The sequence below is a fragment of the Notamacropus eugenii genome, chromosome 2 (assembly GCF_028372415.1).
Source record: "Notamacropus eugenii isolate mMacEug1 chromosome 2, mMacEug1.pri_v2, whole genome shotgun sequence".
NCBI lineage: Eukaryota > Metazoa > Chordata > Mammalia > Diprotodontia > Macropodidae > Notamacropus > Notamacropus eugenii.
In genome coordinates this window covers 217,007,562-217,026,139 of record NC_092873.1, presented here as the reverse complement: position 1 = coordinate 217,026,139, position 18,578 = coordinate 217,007,562, and the positions used below count along the sequence as shown (strand labels likewise).

General features: G+C 36.4%; 1 long non-coding RNA gene across 10 annotated transcripts in view; it reads right to left on the bottom strand.

Moving 5' to 3' along the window:
• Positions 1 to 18,578, bottom strand: part of LOC140526808 (uncharacterized) — a 340,835-nt gene that overhangs the window by 308,334 nt on the left and 13,923 nt on the right. For all 10 annotated transcript variants that reach the window (XR_011974536.1, XR_011974537.1, XR_011974541.1 and 7 more), the window contains one exon: positions 2,043 to 2,102. This is a non-coding gene — a long non-coding RNA (uncharacterized lncRNA). The remainder of the gene's footprint in view (positions 1 to 2,042; positions 2,103 to 18,578) is intronic.

Here is an 18,578-nt window from a genome sequence, read left to right as displayed (position 1 = left end):
TCTGCTATGTTTTGTTTCATTTGGGTTTTTTCTCATGGTTTCTCCCATTCCTTTTAATTCTTCTATGCAACATGACTAATATGAAAATGTGTATAATAAGAATGTATTGTAGAACGCATATAAGATTGCATAGCATCTTGGGGAGGGAGGGCAGAGGGAGGGGGAGAAAATTTAAGACTTATGGAAGTGATTGTAGAAAACTGAAAATAAATAAATTAATAAAAAATAAACAGAAAAAAAGAATCTGGCAAAGGAGACAGAGGAGTGGTTAAACAGGTATGGTGGGAATCAGTATAGAGTAGAATGTATGAGTAGAGTGTAGAAAGAAGAGTGTATGAAGGAGAAGAGAATGATTAAAGGTATCAAAGGCTGCAGAGAAGTCAAGGAGAATAAGGATTGAGAAAAGACCATTAGATTTGTTAATTAAAAGATTGTTAATAACTCTGGAGAGAGCAATTTCAGTAAAATAAGGTCAGAAGCTAGATTACAAGAGGTTAAAGAGAGTGAGAGAAGACAGGTGGCTTTTTCAAGTTTGGCTATAAAGAGCAAAAGTAGTATAAGATGATAGCAGGTTGGAAGGATTCAGTGAAGGTGTTTTGAGGATAGGGAGACATGGACATATTTGTAGGCAGTAGGGAAGAAGATAGGATGAAATGAGATCACTCGCATAAGAAGAGGCGTTTTCTTTGGTAAGGAGTAAGGCCAATTCATCCTGTGAGACAAGGGTGAAGGAGGCCATAGTAGCATAAGGCATCTCAGCAACAGGAAGTGAGGAAGACGGGAAAAGAGAGAGTTCACAGAAAATGACCTCACTTTTTTCTATGAGTCAAGGTTCTCAGCTGAGAGACTTGGGGTAGAGGGAACTATGGGAAGTTAGAGGAGAGATGAAAAGTTTGGAAGAGCCACTATGGAGAGTGGAATAGTGAGTTGGTGAGGGAGGTATAGTTGGATTGGCTAGCAGCAGTGAGGATCCAGTTGACATCATGTAACATAAATTTGTAGGATATGCCAATTGTCAAGATATGGAATTAAAAAGGTTTAAGATAAGATGACAGTTGTGCTGTCCCTCTTTCCAACAATATCATTGGCTTTTTGAGCTGTCAATCAGCATCAGAGCAGCCACTGATAATGAAACAATAAAGTGAAAATCACTGCTGTCATGAAGTTTACATTCCATCTCTAATAAGTCTGATGATGAACGATTCTTCAGTCTGATATTTACTGTCTCCTTTGATACCTCCTCTGGGGCAAAAAGGAAGTACGACCAATACTTCCAAATTGTGCATTATGGTTATAATCCTAGATCCAGGAGAAACTTTGGAGAAAGAATCAGCAGGATTTGTCCTAGATGAAATATGAAGGGAAATAAAGAGATGTGAACCAAAGATTACATGAAATAATGTCTATGGAGACAAAATTCCAATACCTGGTGATCTTACTGGGGGGGGGGGGGGGGAGGGGAGAAGTGACTCAATTTGATAGGGAGAACAATATTTTGAAAGAAGTTCATAGATTTAAAGCTGGAAGGGATCACAGTAGTCATTTAGCCTAACTCCCTCCCAGTACAAATAAGGAAATGATGTTTGCCCAAGAGAGTGCCTGTGCATGAGGAATCATACGCAGAGACAGATTACCCAAGTATTACACATTCAATTTCTCTATTACATAATAATAGTTCATGCAAAGTAATATTTGGAATGCAAGGGCATATAACCCAGAGAAAATAACAAACAAAACCTCCGTAAAGTGCCTACTATGCATGAGAAATTATTAAGTCCATTTGAGTAATAGGGAAAGAGATTGTACCTTGTGAAACTCTCAGATGAGGTAAGTTGCTTACTCATGCTAATCAGCACCTTCTCTGCATTTACAATCTTAAGGAATTGTCTGGAGCACTAAGGAGAAACTGAAAGTCTCATAGCCCGGATGTGTCAGAGACAGGCCTTCCTGCATTCAAGTCTGGCTGTCTATCTTTTACTCCAAATCACCTCTTACATTATAAACATGCCTTAACATTATGGTACTAAGTAGATTATACTCACATCTCCTGTTTCTTCTTCATCAGTACAATTAACTTGATCTTTTTTTTCTTTTCCAATATCCTTGTCAAAATGAAAAAGAAGGTAACATTATTTTAAATAAGAATAAAATTTTGGGTTTTTTTTTTCATTTTAGAGCATAGATTACCCTAATCATTAATAGGATAATTAATCCTATTTTAAACTATGTGACCTGGGCAAGTCCAGGATCTATCTAGGAATTCACAAGAATCAAGGAGCTATTTACTAATTATTATTGTTGCTGTAAACATATAGGAAATAAGATGACTAATGCAATACTTCAGCAATAACACAGTAGACAGTTTTAAAACCTGTGATACTGATAAAGTAACTAAAATGTCCACACCCCTTGACCCAAATATTCCACTACTAAGGTTATATCCTCAAGAAGGCCATTGATACAAAGAAAGTCCTCATAAACACTAAAATGTTTACAGCAGTACTTTTTGTGATAGGGAAGTATTGAAAATACAAAAGTACTTGCCTATCACTTGGGGAATGACTAAATAAATATGGTGTATGATACAATGGAATTAGCTATGGAGTGGTACGAAGTGATGAGTCCAGAGAAGCGTGCAAAGATTTATATGAACTGATGCAGAGGGAAATAAGCAGAGGCAAGAAAATAAATCAACACAATGGCTACAACAACGTAAATGAGAAGAATCATAACAAAAGAATCAAAAGTGAATTCTGCAAAATTATAAAGCATACGCATGGCTCCAAAGAAGAGACATGAGAAAACATCTCCACCTCACCCCTGTGGAGGTGGTAATACATGGTAATTACTTGTGCTTTCAGGCTTTTTGATCTATTGATCACTTTTGCTGATTTTTTTTCTCTTTCCTTTTTCTTTTATTTCTAAAAAAGTTATTATACAGGATGACTTTTGGAGATGTGGGAAGGGAAATGATCCTGGGGAAAATTTTGTGGTAAAGAAATGAGACATCAACAAAAATGTATTTAAAAATAAACTATGATACAGTCAAATGTTCTAAATTTTAGAATGCTCTAAGAAAACTAATTTAAAAGTTAAGAAAGCATATCTTTACACTTGTACTGTTAGAGAGGGGTGAAATTTTCAAATATCCGATCCACTACTCTTCTCTATCATTTTCCTCCAGCTTCCTGGGGAAATATGCCACATTTAATAAAGCAATTTTACAACAAAACTATATATGTGAGAATCAGTAGTAAGCACATACTATTATATATATCTTTTACTGGGACAATAAATTTTCTCTGAGGCAGAAGTTGAAATTAGAAGCAGACATTTTTAATTGCTGCTCATATTGTTAGGAAGTCAGGTTTATGCTCAGAAATTCTAATTATCAGTTTGTTTGAACTAAACTTCCCAGACTTTCCTAGCCATCAGGGCCTGTCAGTAAAGGACAATATGTTCAGATTTCCCTAAGTATATTTGAATTTCTTAACTTATATTTTAGCTGTAGCTCTATGTGAATCATAAATTTTCTACCAAACCAGTAACTGAAATTAAGCCATAGAATCATAAATCAGTTCCGTCAAATTCAGATAGCAACAAAAGCCACAAAACCATGGATCCCTAAAGGTCACATATTGACTTAGAAAGCTACATATTAACATTATCAAGGTTCTATCATTTTTATGTTTTTTGTTAAATTTCCCAATTACATTTTAATCTGGTTCAGGCAACACTCAGGAGTATTGATGGCTGCCAAGGCCGGTCTTTGACACTTCTGATATAAGGAATCACAGAACTGGAAAGCCATGTTCCACTCCCTCTTGGAACTTACAATCCAGAAGAGGAACACAACTTGTATAAGAATATAACATTATTTGAGCTGTGGTTAGTAATTCAATATGAAACTTCAATGTGCTCCATGAGGATGGGGGAAAGAAAGATTAATCCTTACCAGGAGGATGGAGAAAAGTGGGAGCAAATATTCATTAAGCACCTGCTATACATCAGGTACATGTGCTTTACTAACATTATTTCATTTCATCCTCACAACAAGCCTGACAGGTAGGTGCTATTATTATTTCCATTTTACAATTGGGGAAACTGAAGAAGACAGAGATTACGTGGTTCTCCCAAGGTCACACACATGGCTCGTAAGTGTTGGAGGCCAGATCTGATTTTGTGTTCCTAACACCAGGTCAATGCTCTATCCACTGCACTACCTAGTTGCCTGCAAGTGATCATGGAAAACTTTCTGGAGGAGGCAGCATCTGACCTGAATCCAGAAAAATTAATATGGTTTCATAAAGTGGAGATGGAAAGGGAATTAGTACTAGGTAAAGGATAAAAATGAGAGCAGAAGTAGATTTACAAAAATTCTATGATGAGCATAGAACTTATGGGGGATGATTTATGGAGTAGGATAACTGCAAAATGTTATTTTTTTTAAACTGTAAAATAATCCATTTGTAAATGATCCTTTTGTAACAATCTGAACCAGCTAAATACTTAATTTTCAGTACTTTCCATGAAAAAGGATTCTACCAGTTCTCTCTAATACAAACATTCCACATACCATGGAAATTGCTTATATAAATGAAAAATTGGTGAGTGTCTTACATGGTTTACTATAATATAACAAGTCAGACTCTGGAAATATTTTACTCCCATAACCTTACCAGCCACCTTGTTGTCATTTATAAAGTCTCCACTACACTTTCCATTCCACTCTCCCTGCCCTACACACACACACACACACACACACACACACACACATTTTCCAGTTCTAGAACTATAACATAATCAATACTGTCATTGATACCAGAAAGGATGTGTTGATATCTTCCCCTATGGTTCTACTAACTATCCCCCAAACTTTTCAAACCAAAAATACATCTCTCAGGCTATTACTTCCCTTAACATATCTTTTTCTTATTAGAATATAAACTCCTGGAGGGTAGGAACAGCTTTTACTTTTGCTATGTGTGCACAGGTTTTGACACACATTAAGGCTCACTAAATTCTTTTTTCATTCATTCATTCAGGTGACATTCTATTCTAGTTCTACAAAGTTTAGAGAAATATTACCCAATGTTCATATTTATTTTAACTTAGTATTTTAATTCAGTATAAGTATGGGTATGAATGAGTAAAGAAATCAGCAAGAGAATATAAAGCTAACAAGGATGGTATAAAGTAACAAGTCTTCATATATAAGGAATATATAGGAATAGCTGCCAACTTTTTGTAAGGTTTGAAAATTTCTTCCAGCAATTTCAAAGTGGACAATTGGTTCTATATATATCTCTGGATAAGAAAATATTAGCTCTTCTCTGCCATAAGATCTGAGTTAATCAAAGTATTTCAGTCCTTTAGTGAAGAAGATAGTCATATTTGACTAAGCTAAATCTAAAACCTAAAATACTATTTTTGCTATGACTAGTCTTACATCTCTAGACAGTTTTAATAATTGCTTTCTTTGTCTTGTATTTGTTTGAACTTTTTCCAAAGAGGGGGTGGTAGTGGAATAAGGATATTATTTCTATCCACTAATTCCTAGACATATGAGTAAGTATGTCACCAGCCCTTACAACTGAATAATGGGATTCGTTCAGCAAGGAACTATATTTGTCTTACATGTAATATGTTCATACTAAGAAATGACCCCGTGGTTACTGAATCCTTTTCATTTTAAGAATGAGGAATTGTTATTACAGTTGATCATATTTGCTACAAACAGAAGAAATGAAGTGTTTTTTAATTACTTTTGGCAAATAATTGGTATTAACTTGCCTACCCCAGATCTAATTCATGAGTACCAACACTTTCTTCATTAATTCTGGGAGCGTCAAGCAAGCTTTTACTTAGTCTTGTTTAACTTGGCTATTTAAATGGATAACTCTTTTGTAACTTGGCTCCTTAAGAAAATACCACGCCTCTCTTTATATGACTGAATATTTTTTTTAATTTGGCTTTTTCTTTGTACATGTTAAAATATTTTTAATCTAAAAAATTATGAGGTGGTGAGCATGTAGAAGTTTGCATTGGTACTAACGAAACATATCTCTGACAAGTTTCATCTGACTGGCTTCCAGCAAGAAACTCAAACCCCTCTTGGTTTTCCTATTGAGCAACCAAACATAAAAATATATGGTTTACTGTTGCAATGAAAATATATTGGAATGGACAAAAAATATTTTCAAAATGATAGTAAGACTGGACTCCAAAACAAATTCCTAAGCCCCTAGCCTTTCTGTGCCCCACAATTTTATGAAGTGCTGACTTATTTTAATGGACCTGACTCCACAGTGTGCCAAGGAAGTCAAACCTTTTTAAATCTGTCCATTGAAGAGTTCACTTGTATCCCTCGAAAGGTCAGTTTAATATTCATAGACAGGATGATACTTTATTCTTCCTGATGTATCATGTGGCAAATATTCATCCTTAACTTTTGCCCCTACCACTACTTTTGGAAGTTAAAGGTTATGGAGAAATACAATCAGGATTATGTCAACTCTTATTCTTGCCCCATGAAGCTGGGCAAGTTAGCTCCAGCTGATCAGAAGTGTGTCCAGTAGAATATCACTTCCCATTTTTCATTTGCAGCTTTCTCCTGGATAAATGGAAATAGGGATTAAAGCTAAACTGAACTATGGTAAAAGCAACTTTTAGGTGAATATATTTCTCATTTAGTTCAGTAACATACTTAATAGGTTCTGAATGATTTGATAAAAATATTTACTGGCTAACTGACTGTAGCAGTAGCTCAAGATTCATCAATACAACATAGGCACTTTCAAAGTGCTAAATATCTGTTATGTGCATAACATGCAGACAAATATGTGAATATAAGATAATTCATATATATGTGTGTGTGTATATATGTATGTGTATATATATATATATATATATATATATATATATATATATATATATATATATATATATACGTGTGTGTGTGTGTGTGTGTGTGTGTGTGTGTGTGTGTATTGAGTTGGAGATAGTCTCAGAGGGAAGGCACTAGTTAAGGCAAAATGGGAAAGTTTTCAGGTAGAAGGTTGAACATCTCTTTGGGACTTGAAGAAAGCCAAGGAAGCCAGGAGGCAGAGATGAGGAGGGAGAGTAGTCCAGGCTTTGGGGAAAGTCAACTGAAGTGCCTGGAGTTAGCAGATGAAGTTTCTTGTTCAAGGAATAACAAAGAGCCCACTATCACTGGATCACGGAGTGGGGATGGGAGAGAGGTAAGGGGGAGAATTATTAAAGGATTAGCAGATATCTAATAAATCACACAACTCTAAATCTTAAAAAAAAATGTTATATATAATAGGTCCTTTTGCTATAATCACTTGTTTTACATTATTGCCATTAAAATCACAAAACTTTATATATGTTATAAAATTCTTCATCATGAAAACACATTGATCACACTGAATATTAAGTAAATTTTTAATGAACAAGCCATTTTTAAGTCTATCCCTTGATTATGAGCCCATAGATTTTCAATAACACTTAAGTAAGGTAAATTCCAAAGTCAATGAAGCATATTTTTGGATATCTTTTGGATAAATTTCCTAACATTTCATGACATGTAACAGGGCACAAAGTCATGTTGCTGTATTCCATTTTCATTTAGGAAATTCTGTAATTGTGGAACAATTCTATTTTCTTAATATAATAACATATCTATCAGCACTCATCATTCCCTCAGTGGTCTCAAGACTTCCAGGCACACTAGAAGTTTTTTAAAAAATCTTCAAAGCATTTTTGAGGGTGCATATTTTACATGAAGGCATCCAAATTTTATAGGTTTGTCCTAGACTACTTCTAATGAAGGTTTTTGTATAGTCTTGAATGAAAAAGAGCATTTCATCAGAAAAACATTTTCTCAACCTTTCATACCCTAGTCCTTTTATTGTCTTGACAACAAACAAGCATTTTTTAAAGCAACAATTAGCAGCTTTTTAAAAAACTGGTCTTTACCTATGCCTCTATGTAACAAAATCAATAATAACCCATCCAACAGCTAGGTCCCTTTCAAGGTCTTTAATTGATTTATAAAAATTAATTAGGCTGTAATGCAGTAATGGTTTGTCAGGTTTTGGTGTTGTTTTCCGTTACTGATCACCATTTTCCTCTGTACTGCAGTGTGACTGATTCTATCTCACTTTCTTTGAATGATTTTGGAAGTATTTTATTTAGTCATATCAACATCCACTACAATATCTCTAATGCACTTTCAGAATCATGCCTTTGGACATTTTCTTGGAGTTCATTCTTAAAAATCATAAAAACTAGAACCATGAAATATGCATATGCCATAGAATCCAACTAACAGTCTGTTTCACTCCACTATTTTGTTGATTCTGCCACTTCAGAATTCATTTTGAGGCATTATTTTGACATTGTTTGGAGGGGTTTGGGGGAGATCTCAGGCAAGCCTCTGCCCTTACTGCACCATCCCCTTGTGACTGTGAATGCTATTGCTTCAACTTTTCACAGGAGCACATCAGGTAACCCCAAATAAGCTGCAAGGGATTTGAGGGCATGGATTATATATCACTATACATAAGAGTGCTCAGAATAGCACCACATACATATTTGGTGATCAATAAATATTTGTTGAAAGAATGGAAGGAATCTTCAGCTGACCATACTGCCCTGACACTGCTTCCATTTGGATATCCTTAGTCATGCATTTGTTATTGAGGTAAGTTTTTCCTGTACCTAAAGAAATGGACTTACAGTGCATTCAAGGTAATTTAGATATTCCCTAAGATTTTGAGTGATTATAGAACTCATTTAGGGACTCTGGCAATGCCCTGGAGCTTATTCAATCAACAAAATGTCATCTTATAACAAGAGCACCTGGAACACCTCACTGTCTCTGAGGAATCCTTCATATATGATGAGCAACCCAAATGACAGAAACAATTATCCTTAGAAAGTATGTATCACTTTTTTATACTTCACTTGATATTAATAATCAGGACTGTCAAACAGAGTTTCCTCTGTTGCTACAGTTTTCAAAGGAGTTTAGCTTATGGATACACACAGGGCAAAAACAAGCGGATAAAGAATGCCGCTTTTATAAATTATGTTGTGCATCTCAATGCACAACCCACAGAAAGTGTGAATTAGAAGGAACCTGGTCTAGAACTGAAAAAGAAAGGGAAAACAGACTAATTTCTCTCTGGGGAATTGAGTGGTGTTTTTGGTGATTACAACCCTCTCTTCAAAACAGAGGTCTGGTCTTTCAACTTCAATGTGCTGTGAAGTAGGATGAAATACTGAATAAAGTTGTATCTCCTCAGAGGCAGGAGATTCTGGGTTTTCGTTCCATGTCTGACCCATTCTTGGTATGCAATCTTGGACAAGTCATTTAACCTCTAAGTTCCCCAAGGTACATTTCTAAAGCATACAGCAAAGAAATTGTCCCTGTCCTTAAGGAGCTTATGCTCTATTGAAAAGGATAACGCGTATATAAAGAACACACACAAAATAAATCTAATGTCGTTTGGAGGAAGGGAAACAGGAGCTCTGAGATCATTAACGTCCTCATGGAGAAGGTTATAATTTATCTGTGGCTAGAAGAGAATAAGGACTGCTAAAGAAAAAGGTCAGTTTGGCCGGGCTATGTAGTGCATAAAGGGAAGTAACATGTAAAATAAGGCTAGAGAGGTCAGCTTCTGAAGGGCTTGAAATGTCAACACTGTCAAATAATCAACAGTGTCAAATGCTGCAGAGATGTCAAGAATGACAAGAACTGAAAATTTCTCATAGGAGATCATTTGTAAAAGAGAAATGAGAAGGAGTCGTTCTTTGAAGTGATTGGAGACAATGGACATAAAACAGTAAAAATAATATGACATTTTTATATTTGTGGCTGAACATTTCTTTTCTGGTTTCTTATTCATTTTTGTAAGTATGTCTAGGAGAGATATTTTGGAAAATGTAGGTGCGTAAAAAAAGATATAAGTGAAAATGTATTTTTTCTACCAAAAAAAAGATCATTGGTGACTTTGGAGAGAGCAGTTTCAGTTGAGTGATGAGACTTGAAGCTAAATTGAAAAGTAGTAAGAAGAGAATGAGAGGAGAGGAAGTGGAGGCAATTAGTGTCAACATTTTTCTAAAAACCTGATCACTAAGATCATAAATCAATCAAAGTATTGAAGTGTCTAAGGAATTGTGAATACAAACATACACATATATATATATGCTATCCATCATCCTAACACCTAAATATGTGGCAAGTGGGATGTTTTAGCTAAATGTAGAATGTTCATCGAATTTTTAATGCTTGAGATGCTTTCCAAACACTAAAAAAGGAATTTACTTTTGAATGATTTGTTTGTTTTTAATTCTAAGTGAGAGCTTTATTCATAAATACTCAGAAATAAAATTCCAAGAAATATCTTAGACATCCTAGAGATTAAATTGAGTTAAAGTAACATTAACTTTCTTGTCATCTCCCCCATGGTAACTTTAAACATCTTAAAACTAAAAAAGGTTCTGTGTCTTTTTTTCATGTACTATTTTGGACAGTTTTTACTGAGAGGAATTTGTGTAAAGAAGATGAATTTTTCAGTGGTCTCTCCCTCCTAAATACTTAGCAGGCGTATGGATGGCCAACCCTTTTATCTCTAACTTCCTATATTTTTGCCAGTGCTATCAGTGGATGTAAGCCACAGGCAATGAGAAAAGGAAAAAAGGGAAGTTGAGAAGAGAAGAGGAGAAAGACAAGAGAGAAAAAAGAGAAAAAGAAGAAAGTAAAAGACTGGATCAGATGGAAAGGAGGGAAGAAAGGGGACCAAAAGGAAAAACATGTGCTTTATGGTGAGTAAATCACCACAATCAATTCCCACTCAGGCAATTTGTTGACAATTGTCTCCAAATTCATAGTCATAACAGAATCATAGAATTTCTGGATTGTAAAGGAATTTAGAGCTTATCCATTCTCTCCTGAACTAGACTCAGATTTCTCAGTACAATATCCCTAACCAGTGGTCATTCAACTTTGGCTTGAGGGTCTCTAATGAAGAACTGACACCTCAAGACTGAATTTACCTCATCACAAATGTAACCTCCTGTTCTGAATTCTCCCCTTTGAAATCAAACAAGACTAATGGAGACAATCATCATATCAATTAATGGATCTACAAGCATGTACTAAGCACTTAAAATTCACTTAGTATACACCAAGTGCTGCGTACTAGGCCCTAGGAATGCAAAGACATAAATGCAAAAACTTCCTGCCCTTAAAGAATATACAAAATGTATACTCTTTATACAGAGAGTCTCTCTATAGGAGAGACAAAATATGCTAACATATGTAAATGCAAAATGAACAAAAGATGGAGAGAAAAGTGAAGGGAATGTTCATTTATTTAACACTTATAATATGCCAGGCACTGTACTAGCTGCTTTTTACAAACATCATCTCATTTGAACCTCACAACAACCCAGAAGGATAAGTGCTACTATAATCCACATTATACATTCGAGGAAACTGAGGCAAATATAGGTTAAATGACTTGCCGAGGGTCACATCTGGTAAACTGAGACTACATTTGAACTCATGTCTTCCTGATTCCTGTCCCAAGACCTTATCTACTATGCACTGGGAGAGGAGGCTATAGTGTAGTAGCTGGGGAAGACCAGGAAAGGCATCATGTAGGAATGCGTTTGAAGCTGGTCATTGCAGGAAGCTACAGATTAGAATTCAAATGCAGGAGTCATCCTGAATGATCTCTTCTCCAGGCTAGATACTCCAGGTTCTTTCCTCTGATTCTTAGATAGCATGAAATTAAGACTCTTCTTCATTCTAGCTATCCTCCTTGGGATGTTGTCCAATCTATCAATGTCATTCTGAGTACATGGCTCTCCAAACTAAACATAATACTTCAGGTGTAGTCTGACCAGGATACAGTAATGAAAGACCATCATTTCCCTAGTCCTGGAAAGTAATACTTCTGGGGGGCTGAAGCCAAGATAGTGGAGTTGAAGGACAGACCTCCTCTAGCTCTCCCCTCATAACCCATAAAATACCTGTAAAAAAATGACTCTAAACAAATTCTAGAGCAGCAGAAGCTATGAAAAGACAGAATGAAACAGATTTCCAGCTCAAGATAGCCTGGAAGGCCAACAGGAAAGCACCAGCATCAGAGCAGAGTGCAGCCCAGCCTTGGAGGCACTGCACAGAAAGGACAGGAGCAGGCTTCAGGGCATGGAATCACAGATAACAGCTGTGGTTCCCAGATTTCTCAATCCACAAATGCCAAAGACAGCTTCAAAGGTCAGTAAGAAAGCTCTTTCACTTGGGTGAGAGGGGAGAGGCAGCCTGGCCCCAGTCCTGGGCCCAGGGTGGTAGCAGCCACTGCATAAGTGTCTACTTTTGAAGCCCTGGCCCAAAGACCCTGGGGGAACTGAGTGGCTGATCTGGGTCTCAGTTATGAATGCTGGTCCTTGGGTGAGGAGGAGCACAGGCATGGCAGAGCTGGTAGATGCTATGGAGAGAGAATCCTACTCACAGTTCCAGGGCAGAAAAGAGTGCTTTTGGTTGTTCACAGACCAGAGTGCAGGCCAGGAGAACAGTAAATTCCTCTCCCTAGATTGTTCACCTTGGAGGAACTGAGAACTTATGGGTCCCTAGAGATATCTCAGAGAGTAGCTGCACAAAACTGCTGAAGCCTAGGGTAGTATATCCTACACTTGACAAAGGACTCAAAAGTGAAGTAACTGTTTGGGAAAATGCCCAAAAAAGGGGGAAAAAATAAGACTATAGAAGGTTAATTTCTTGGTGAACAGGTATTCTCTTCTATCCTTTCAAATGAGGAATAACAATCTTTACCATTAGGGGAAGACATAAAAGCCAAGGCTTCTGCATCCAAAACCTCCAAAATAAATATACAATGGTCCCAGACCATGAAAGAGCTCAAAAAGGATTTTGAAAATCAAGTAAGAGAAATGTAGGAAAAGCTGGGAAGAGAAATGAGAGAGATGCAAGAAAATCATGAAAAGCAACAACAGTTTGCTAAGGGAGACCCAAAAAAATGCTGAAGAAAATAACACCTTTAAAAATAGGCTAACTCAATTGACAAAAGAGGTCCAAAAAGCCAATGAGGAGAAGAATGCTTTAAAAAGCAGAATTATTCAAATGGAAAAGGAGGTTCAAAAACTCATTGAAGAAAACAGTTCTTTAAAAATTAGAATGGAACAGATGGAAGCTAATGACTTTATGAGAAAGCAAAAAATTACAAAACAAAACCAAAAGAATGAAAAAATGGAAGATAATGTGAAATATCTCATTGGAAAAACAACTGACCTGGAAAATAGATTCAGGAGAGACAATGTAAAAATTATGGGACTACCTGAAAGCCATGATCATAAAAAGAGCCTAGACATCATCTTTCATGAAATTATCAAGGAAAACTGTCCTGATATTCTAGAACCAGAGGGTCAAATAAATATTAAAAGAATTCACTGATCACCTCCTGAAAGAAATCCAAAAAGAGAAACTCCTAGGAATATTGTAGCCAAATTCAAGAGTTCCCAGGTCAAGGAGAAAATATTGTAAGCACCTAGAAAGAAACAATTTGAGTACTGTGGAAATACAATTAGGATAACACAAGATCTATCACCTTCTACATTAAGGAATTGGAGGGCTTGGAATGTGATATTCCAGAAGTCAAAGGAACTAGGATTAAAACCAAGAATCACATACCCAGCAAAACTGAGTATAATACTTCAGGGGGAAAATTGATCATTCAATGAAATAGAAGACTTTCAAGCATTCTTGATGAAAAGAACAGAGCTGAAAAGAAAACTTGACTTTCAAACACAAGAATCAAGAGAAGCATGAAAAGGTAAACAGGAAAGAGAAATCACAAGGGACTTATTAAAGTCGAACTGTTTACATTCCTACATGGAAACATAATATTTGTAACTCTTGAAACTTTTCTCAGTATCTAGGTAGTTGGAGGGATTATACACACACACACACACACACACACACACACACACACACACACAGCACTGGATGAGTTGAATAGGAAAGGATCATATCTAAAAAAATAAAATTAAGGGGTGAGAGAGGAATATATTGGGAGGGGAAAGGGAGAAATGGAATGGGGCAAATTATCTCTCATAGAAGAGTCAAGAAAAAGGCTTTCCAATGGAGAGGAAAAGAGGGGAGGTGAGAGGGAAAAAGTGAAGCTTTACTCTCATCACATTTGGCTCAAGGAAGAAATAACATGCACACTCAATTTGGTATGAAAATCTATCTTACACTACCAGAAAGTGGGGGAGAAGGGGGTAAGTAGGGTGGGGGGAATGATGGAAGGGGGGCAAATGGAAGGAGGGAGCAATTAGAAGTAAATAACTCTTGGGGAGGGACAAGGTCAAAAGAGAGAATAGAAGAAATGTGGGGCAGGAAAGGATGGAGGGAAATATAGTCTTACACAACATGACTATTATGGAAATCATTTACAAAACTACACATATATAGCCTATATTGAATTGCTTGCCTTCTCAGTGGAGATGGGTGGGGAGTGAGGAAGGAAGAGAAGTTGGAACTCAAAGTTTTAGGAACAAATGTTGAGAATTGTTTTTGTGTACAACTGGGAAATAAGATATACAGGCAATGGGGTATAGAATTTTATCTTGCCCTACAGGACAAGAGAGAAGAATGGGGATAAGGGAAGGGAGGGGTGTTAGAAGGGAGGGCACATTGGTGGAAGGGACAATCAGAATGCAAGGCGTTTTGGGGTGGGAGAGGGGAGATATGGGGAGAAAATTTGGAACTCAAAATTTTGTGGAAATGAATGTTGAAAACTTAAAATAAATAAATATTTAAAAAAAATAAAAACAACTAACCTGGAAAACAGATCCAGGAGAGATAATTTAAAGATTATTGATCTACCTGAAATGATCAGAAAAAGAGCCTAGACATCCTCTTCCAAGAAATTATCAAGGAAAACTGCCCTGATATTCTAGAACCAGAGTGTAAAATAGAAATGGAAAGAATTCATCGATCACCTCCTGAAAGAGACCCGAAAAGAGAAACTCCTAGGAATATTGTAGCCAAATTCCAGAGTTCCCAAGTCAAGGAGAAAATATTAAAAGCAGCCAAAAAGAAACAATTCAAGTACTGTGGAAATACAATCAGCATAACACAGGATTTAGCAGCTTCTTCATTAAGGGATTAAAGAACTTGGAATATGGTATTCCAGAGGTCAAAGCAGATAGGATTAAAACCAAGAATCACTTACCCAGAAACACTGAGTATAATACTTCAGGAAAAACAATTGGAATTTCAATGAAATATAGGATTTCTAGACATTCTTGTTGAAAAGACCAGAACTGAATAGAAAATTTGACTCCCAAATACAAGAATCAAGAGAAATCTGAATAGGTAAACAGGAAAGAGAAGCTTTAAAGAATGCTTACATTCTTACATGAAAAGAAGTTATTTGTAACTCATGAAACCTTTTTCAGTATTAGGGTAGTTAGAGGGAATATGTGTGTGTGTGTGTGTGTGTGTGTGTGTGTGTGTAGGTATGCATAGGTATGTATGTATGTATAGGTATGTTATATATGTATGCATGTAGCTTTGTATGTATGTATGTAAATATACATAGACAGAGGGTGTAAGGTGGACTGAATATGAAGGGAGAATACCTAAAAAAGTAGAATTTACTATTGAGTGGAATGTACTAGGAGTAAGAAAAAGGGAGAGATAGAATGTAGCAAATCATCTCACATAAAAGAAGGAAAAAAGAGCTTTTACAATGGAGGGGAAGAGGGGGGAGATGAAAGAAAATAAGTGAGCCTTACTCTCATGGGATTTGACTTAAGCAGGGAATAACACACTCAGTTGGATATGGATATCTATTTTACCCTGCAGGAAGGAAAGAGGGAAGGGGATAGGAGAGGAAAGATAAAAGAAGAGGCAGCAAATTGGAGAAAGGGATAATCAGAAGCAAACATTATTGTGGGAGGACAGGTCAAGGGAGAGAATGGAATAAATGAAGGGCAGGATAGGATAGAGGGAAATGGGGTTAGTCATTCACAGCATAGCTATTATGAAAGCATTTTGCATTGTTACATATGTATGACCCATACTGAATTGCTTGTTTTCTCAATGGGGGTGGGTGGGGAGGGAGGGAGAGAATATGGAACTCAAAAGTTTAATAATGAATGTTAAAAAATTGTTTTAGCATGCAACTGAAAAATAAGATATACCAGCAATGGGGTATAGAAATTTATTTTGCCATACAGGAAAATAGAGGGGAAGAGGATGGAAGAAGGGTGGTAATAGAAGGGAGTACAGACGCAAAAAGGGATGGATGGGGTGCATGCTGTCCTGGGGTGGGGGTGGGGAGAGGAGGGGAGAAAATTTTGAATTGAAATTCTTGTGGAAGTGAATGTTGGGAACTGAAAAATAACTAAATAATATATTTTTTAAAAAGTAATACTTCTAAGCCCAGGATTGCATTTTTTTTTTGTCTTTCACATCCCATTGTTGACTCCTGCTGGAGCTAGCAGTCCACTGAAACCTCTTGGTATATTAGAGATGAACACACTATCCAGGGGTGGGGAACCTGCAGCCTCAAGGCCATTCTCAAGTGCAGCATTTTGACTGAATCCAAACTTCACAGGACAAATCTCCTTAATAAAAGACTATCAGCCACACCTATTGTTTAATATAGATGTAAGATTTTAAACATGACATTATTGATTTTCATTTTTATTCAATTCAGCACAGCACCAAGATTTCTTTAAACCTTGACAATCATCCAACGTGCTACCTGACCTTCTTAGCTTTTTGTCATCAGCAAATATGATAATTATATCATCCACAGCTTTATCCAAATCGTTGATAAAAATTTGAACTAACACAGGCCCAAAGACATAGCCTTTGTGCACTCTGCTGGAGATCTTCCAAGTTAAAGTTGAAAACTTTAAAGTAAAAACTCCTTGGGTGTGACCTTTGAATTATTTTTTTTAGTATAATCGAATCAGACTCCACAGTCTACATTTTTCAAACTCCATTCTCTCTTTAGTTCTTCTTTACTAAATTAGATGCAGGTGATACAATTATGACAGAAAACTATATTATTTTATCAGGAAATATATTATTTTACATAAATAATATAGAAATCATTTTAATATTAATTAACTATATTATTCTGATTCCACATTCTAAATGACAATTTTTATGGAACAAAAACACTCATACTTGAGGACTATGACGTTATTTTTGGTGATTCACGTAGACACAAATGATGAGTCAGAAGGAATGCAGAAAGCATTATTAAAAATTGCGAACTTGGGCAAGACATTGAAAACCATAGGAGCACAGGAAGTGGTTCTGTAAATACTGCCCATCAAAAAAAATAAGAGATTCAAAAAAGAAAGACCAGGGAAATAATTTAAATCTAAAAATCATTTCCTCTTGTTTGTTGTTGAGTCATTTCAGTTGTATCTGACTCTTCATGATCCCATTTAAGGTTTTCTTAGAAAAGATACTAGGGTGGTTGACCCTTTGCTTCTCTGGCTTATTTTACAGGTGAGGAAACTGAGACAAAAAGAGGTAAGTGATTTACCAAGGGTTGTGCAACTAGTAAGTGTCTGAGGTTAGATTTGAACTCAGGAAGATTCTGGGGCCAATGCTGTATCCACTGCACCACCTGGGGGAGAAGATAGATACTAGCATTTGGTGGAAAGGAACTAAATCTTCAATACAATCTACAACCCCTTCTTCTTAAAGGGATAATCACCAGGAAAACAATTTGAACTTAAAAATCATTTCCTGCAGACTAGCAGAATTTAGGAAAGAGTTCAAATTCTCCTTTGTACAGGAATGGTCAAGATTCATTTATGTCTCCTAGCAAGTTGAATTTAGCTAGCCCACAAGGATACTTAACCTATATGGATAATACACACACACACACACACACACACACACACACATACACACACATACACACACACACACACACACACACACACACACACACACACACACACACCCTATTAGTTTCAGAAAAGTTCTGGATGATTAAACAAACTGTGCAATTTCCCAAAGACCAGCTCTCATCCTCTTGTGCAATTCTTGGCCCAGCTCACTACTTATTTTTAGTATCTATAAGATACATATACTGATGTATGAAATCTATTAAATTTCCATCCAATTTCATGACATTGAAAAATAGGTATTATTGTCTTCATTCATTTTGCTGGGCTTTTTTCTTTGCAAATAGTTGGGCTAAATTCTTTTGAGTAAGTCAATCATTTGAGAGGCTCTGAAATGTGGTAGGGCTTGATTGAATCAACCCAATGACAGCTATAAGCAGTAGCAGATAACCTAAATTGTCTGAACTTAGCCCTGTGTGATTGGGAAACTGAACCTCCTCTCCCTGCTGCTTAGAGACCCGTAAGCAAGGGCCTAGGTTATGCTGACCAGAAACTGAGTCAGGCCCAAAGACTGATGCAAGGAGTTTTCTCAAAATCATGTATCTCAAGCAACTCATGTCTTAAAACTGGGCCCATGTTGATCAATCAGTTGTTGTTTCCATGTT